Genomic DNA, 6,573 nt, shown 5'->3' on the forward strand with positions numbered 1-6,573 from the left:
TCACTCACTGAGCTTTATAGCTTACTCTTCCAAAATGTTTTACCCATTTTTCAGGTAGAGATCGAGTTCCTGGTGCCTAATAGACTGCCTTAGTCTACTGAAGCTCCAATACATGGTTAGAGTTGTACATAAAGTCTGTTGTGTTATGTTGAATATTTCTTTGTACGATATAGATACTCTACAGTTTGTGTAAGCACTAGGAGTTATAGTTGTGCAAACCTTTGTTGGTTATGTTTTAGTTAAGGTGTCTCCATTAGGTTTACTTGCAAAATCAGTTATTTCCGGGCTACACTTCATGTATGTATATGATTAGTCTAGGTTCTGCTGTGTTATGTTGCATGTATAATAGTTTATATACTAGATTAGCAAGTTTATCATGTTTAAGAGTTCAGCAGAGTCGACAGATATCGTTAGAGGAGAGCAATGTCGGTCGACTTCCCGTTGTCATTCTATCTAAGCTAGCAGGTAGTTTGGGAGGAGGCGTGACACTAAATGCTCAGAATCTCGACTTCAGAAATTGGTACCCTCACTTAATTAAGAGGAAGCAACATAATAGGAGCTTATCGTTTGGTCATTGTCTCTATATTAAATGGAATATTTTCATTCGACTAAAGCTTAATGAAATAAGATAATTCATTCCAGAATCTCAAATTCTATTAGATTCCCAACAACAATGGCATATTGAAAGTGGGACTAATAAAGAAAGAAATGATTTTTGACTATGCAAGATTTGTAATGCCTCTTTTCTTTCCTACTAACAAATGAGATATATCATGCTACCTCTATAGCTATAGCAACAGATCTTGTCACTGGTGACGCTTCCTCTGCTCTTCCACTCTATCTCAACTTGGTGTCTATTACCCTCACTTCGAGCCTATTCTCCTAATCTAGAAAGATCGGCTTCACAAAGCAAGAGGAGAACTGAAGAGGTTTTGTTGGGTGAGAAGGATCAACTTAAGGGTAAGCTGCTGACACTCCCTTCTCATCCAGCCCAGAGTGCAAATCTCACTATTTTCTATGATTATGACTTATTCCCATTCCTAACAAATGAGTAAGCGAAGGCAAAGCACTATGCTGGCGATCTTTCACTGACGGAACTCTTTTAGACTCCTAACAAATTTTCGAGTGGAATCAAACTCATCCTCCGTGGATTACATATTAAGCTGCTCCGTCGAAAGGGATCAAATAAAAAGAAAGTTTGAGTGTAGAGAACTCCGTCCCTCAAAGTAATAGCTATAAATAGTCCTCCCTCCCGCTCCATGGGAATTGAACCACTCTTCTCTCTATTTATTTATGGATGGGCTTTGACTCCGCGCACCTGCTGATACCTTTCTCAGCACTTGAGAGTGTGCGCTTTCATTTTCAAATGTCTCGTTCATCCTTACGAGTCTACAACTCTTTCTCATTTCAGTGCTCGCCATTGAGTAGGGGAGAAAATTGACATATAAATCAACGAAGTAGTATGTTAATTAAACATCAATGTGAAACATGTGAAAAAAAATCCTCATTACACCTAAAAAGATGATAAGGTAAGTGAATGGGAATATGCAGATAAACATAGTACAACCGTCAATGTGAAACATATGAAAAACAAATGCAGATAAACATATAAATCAATGAAGTAGTATGTTAATTAAACATCAATGTGAAACATGTGAAAAACAAATCCTCATTACACCAAGAAGACGACAAGGTAAGTGAATGGGAATATGCAGATAAACATAGTACAACCGTCAATGTGAAACATGTGAAAAATAAATGCAGATAAACATATAAATCAACGAAGTGGTATGTTAATTAAACATCAATGTGAAACATGTGAAAAAAAATCCTTATTACACCCAAGAAGACAACAAGGTAAGTGAATGGGAATATGCATAGTACAATCGTCATAAAAATGGGGTTCTACTACAAAAAAAAACCGATACTAGTCGTTTATGCAACTGCCATTCAATGAACATCGACTCTGCAAGGGTATCCCTCCATTGAGTCCAATCGTTTGAGGCCTCGATCTAGTTTTTATCGACACTGCCAGTAGTTGCATATGTTGAGTCACCCTCATCGTTGTCCTCTAATATGTCGGCATTCGTCATCTCTCGATTTATTCAATTATGGAGGAGACAACAAGACATAATAGTCCAGCATTGGACTTGAACAAGGTAGTGCGACTTTTCTCGTAGTATTACCCATCGGCCCTTCATCAGCCCAGACACTTGTACAATGACATCTGTGCAAAAGAATGTTTCATGTTGAAAAACTCCTTCGGTATTGTTGGAGTGTTTCCAGCCCAACGCCACTCTTCTAGATGATATCATTGGTCTCTATACGGCACCACAAAACCCTTCGCATTTGGGTATCACACATCGCATAGGCTGTAGAACCCTAGGGATATGAGTTTGAATAGTGTTAAGTTGTCTATTAAAGAAAAAAAATTGTAAAATCTTTACATGGGTTAGAGGAAACATTTGATGTTACCCTTTGGAACCTTCAGATCGTTAGGTCGGGAAATTGCATCTTGCAGGATATGAGAGTCCGCTGCGGATCCTTCCCAACCGACTAACGCAAAAACAAAGTCCTCATTCGTATCACATACGTCGAGGATGTTCATCGCCACTTCACCCTTTCGAGTTTGATACCTTTGTCGATCAGTTGTGGACATGTTAACTTTGATGTACGTGCCATCTAACCCCCAATGCAATTCTACAGTGAATAATGAACGACGAATAAGATATGGGATAAGCTCGTTGTTTATCAAAAAAATTGGAAGGTATTTAAGCCCTAACCTCGAAACACCGCCACCTCGCACCTGTGCATGTGCTCGTCACAGGCTATAGTTTTGCTAATAACTCATCATGTAGATGAAGCACAACCATCAAAACAATGTTGAAATTCAGCGAGATTATCTCACCAGACCATACAAATTCCTTTTGAATCTCGTAGTTCTTCGCATTGTGCGCCAGCACCTGAAGGAAGATAGCGACCATCTCCTCAACGTCATCGACTTCTATCGATTCTAAGCCCATCGTTATTCAAAGTAGATAGCATAGAAATTGCAAAATATCGTTTATCCATCTACGTACTTTGTCGATACACAAGCTCAGAGGCGTGTATCATGCGAAAGTTCGCTAGATGCCTAATCCTATTCCTAATGTTTCAAGGTATTTAAGTTATCCTCTTGTGGTCATTCAACAGGGCCTCGAATATTAATAGCAACTGTCATTAGGCGACTGTGAAGGAAGTCAAAACAGTGGCTACTTCGTTTGGATCCATTTTTTTTATCTACTATAAGGGAATGATCAGAAAATATCAACTAAAATGTGTTCGAGAGCTTAGATGGTGTAGTTGTATGGATTTGAACGTGCGTTCACCATGTTAAATTTTTTTACCTATGGATAATGAATGTGTATTGTTTTTTTCGTTTAATTGAGCAGTATAAATGTTTATCACTTTCTCTAGCATCTGGGTTGTGCAATTATTATCTTTTTCAAATTCAATCGTTTCAGTTTAAAAAAATCTTAAAAATGTTTTTTCGATCTAACACAATTTTACGTAATGAAAAAAAACATTTCAAAATGATCACATATTGACAATGTTGCCAAGGTTGTTTATTTAATTTTTTTTAAACAAATTTGAAAATTAGATACGTGGCCGACAATTGCAATGACCCGAATTTAATTATGTAAAGGTTATTTATTTATTTTGTTATGAAAAAAGTTTGAATGTTACTTGGCCAAATAGTTGAAATAACCAAAATTTAATTATGTAAAGGTTATTTATTTTCTTTCTTTTTTTTATACAAAGAAGTTTGAAAATCACATACGTAACAAACATAGGAAATAACCCCCATTTAATTATGTAAAGGTTATTTGATTTTTTTTTTTTTTTTTGTTTTATCAAAACAAATTTGAAAAGTAGATATGCGACCAACGGTTGAAATAATCAATCATTAGTTTTGGGAATGTAGACAATTAATTATCAAATGTTAAATTGTAGGAAGCAATTAGGGTGTTAACAGGAAAAAACATGATGGAGAAACACATTACATGCCATGGAAAGAGAAAGAAAGAAACATTCATCAGGCCTACAATATTCTTAAAACAGTTACCATCTCCTAAAGTGTAAAATTTACCAAAGTTAATGTAAAAGTCTTAATATAAAAGTGTAAGGTAAAATGTTCGTTCATTACAAACGTACTAAAATAGAAAAACCACAAGGAAATGCACGTTTAAAGACCTTATTCGTGAATACATAGAAACCCTAGTATTTCGAGATAGATCGCGCTACGTACTTGAGTGCATTGCAAAAGAGAACCAACAAACATATATTAGGGTCGTTAACCTCATTCACCGTCGATGTGTGGAAAGGAAAAATAATATAAAAGGACGTGCATGCATACCTTTGACTACAAACCTAACAACTTGTACGCATGGCAAAGAACAAAATGTTAACAGTACGTGGAAACCAAAAAATATAAACTTAAATAGTTTTCAAAAGTTTTTTTGTTATGCCTCAGACAAGAAAGTTTATTCAATATATTGAAATCGAACTTCATATATGCAATGTCATCAAATATGGGGATATGAACGGCATGACACAGACACAATAAATGGAGAAGTTAAGAAGTGGAATGTAACACGACGATCAAATGTGCTAACATGAAAGGCATGGATATGAATATGAAATGTAAAAAACATGATACCATGGATGCCAAATACACACAATGTATATATAGAGGAGTAAAAGTCAACACCTAATGCTCCATTAAAGACCTACACCAAATAAGTACAGTTACTATCAATGTCACCAATGGAGTAGACAAAACAAGGAAATCAAAATATTGTCAAAGAAGTCAGAGACAAACAACAGAGGTTGGAGAGGAACAACAAGTTAGTAGGCATCTGTGACCCTCCAACCATACTACCCATTTGTTCGATCTTCAACAAGAAAAAATTAAAGATGGAAAGTGTATATAAGATGCACAAAAACCCTCCAATAGTAGTACAAATGTAACACCCCAAAAATTAAGATAATTTATTGGGCATTATTTTGAATTCATTTAATGAGAATTATTTGATTTATGTGGGAATTGAAATTAATTAAATATTTCTTGGATGAATATTTAATTAATTAGAGGTTTTGACATGTGGTGTTTGTTGAGTTTTTGATTAAATGGTAAGTTAAGAGAATTAAGTAAAGTTGTGGAGTTTGAGTGTTGTTGAAGTTGAACTTAATTAAATAATTATGGATGTTATTTAATTAAATTGTGGGGTGAAAAGTTTGTTGGAGATTTGATAATTATATATGTGAAAAAATATATATATATATATATAATTGTTATGTTAAAAGAAAAGATAATTATATTTGTTGAAATATAATTATTTAAGGAAAAGATATTGAGTAAGAGAGAAAAAGTAAAATAATTATGTTTTGGGAAAATATAATTATTTGTAAAAGGATAATTATTTTGGAGAAAGATAAATAATAATTAACTATTGTGCAAGATAATTAATTGTTTTAGATAAAGATAAATAATAATTAATTATTGTGGAAGATAATTAATTATTCTGCAGAAAAATAAATCTTGATTATGGAGTGGAGTTGTTATGGTTGAGTTAAGATAATTGATGTTGGAAGTTACAAGCTTTTTTAGAATCAACATTAAAGCTCCTTTTTTATTTTTTTTATTGTTTTAATTTTTTAAGAAATTCAACTTTCAGTCTCTTACTTTACTCTTTTCTTAAATCCTCCCACACACGATTTCTCATATTTCTCAAATTTCTTTCACCCTTCTCAATCTCATCAATTTCTTCTCTCTCTTCTCCAACAGTTGCCGCCACCACCACCAGCATACATCACTTTCTTCCATCCCTACTGTCGCCCGTTCCTTGTTGTCGTCCTTGCCTGTGCGCAATCATTCAAACGTCTATTTTCGTTAGACTTCATTGTGATTAGTCGTCCTTGCCTGTGCCCTGTCGTCGTTTACATTGTGCTCAATCATCGTTTACATTGTGCTCTCCATTGCCACCACCATACCCAGCCGTCACGTCTGTCTCAAAACCAAATTCTTTGTTCTTCTTTCAAATCTTGACCACTTTCACCTTCTCAAGGTTTCTTTTTCATCTCCATTCTCTGTTTTTTTCATTTTTTTTTTCTTTAATTATCGCATTGATTATTTGCTATTTTTTATCTTCTCAGCCTTCTTCTTCCTGTTCTTAATGTTTCTTCTCGTCTTTACGGTTGGGAATGAGGTGTGAAATTAGAGGTTGAGCTATACAACATATGGTGCAGCAGAGACATGGTTGTGCTATATAACATTTAAGAATTCAGTTGTCTTGATATTGGAGGAAGAATATTACTTTTTGGTTTGTTTAGTATTCTATTTGGTTTGGAAAACAGTTGATAATACTGTGAATAGGGGATATGCATAAGGGTTGTTTTAACTTAAATTCTATTGGGTCTGGAATAAAGTTGGTAATAAGTTCCATGTTAGATGTTCAATTATGTAATGGAAAAATTGGAAAGGGTTGGTTTAACTTAATTTTTTTTTTTTTTTTTTATGTTTTGTTGTTTTAG

This window comes from Cucumis melo, chromosome 6, assembly GCF_025177605.1.
Source record: "Cucumis melo cultivar AY chromosome 6, USDA_Cmelo_AY_1.0, whole genome shotgun sequence".
Taxonomy (NCBI): domain Eukaryota; kingdom Viridiplantae; phylum Streptophyta; class Magnoliopsida; order Cucurbitales; family Cucurbitaceae; genus Cucumis; species Cucumis melo.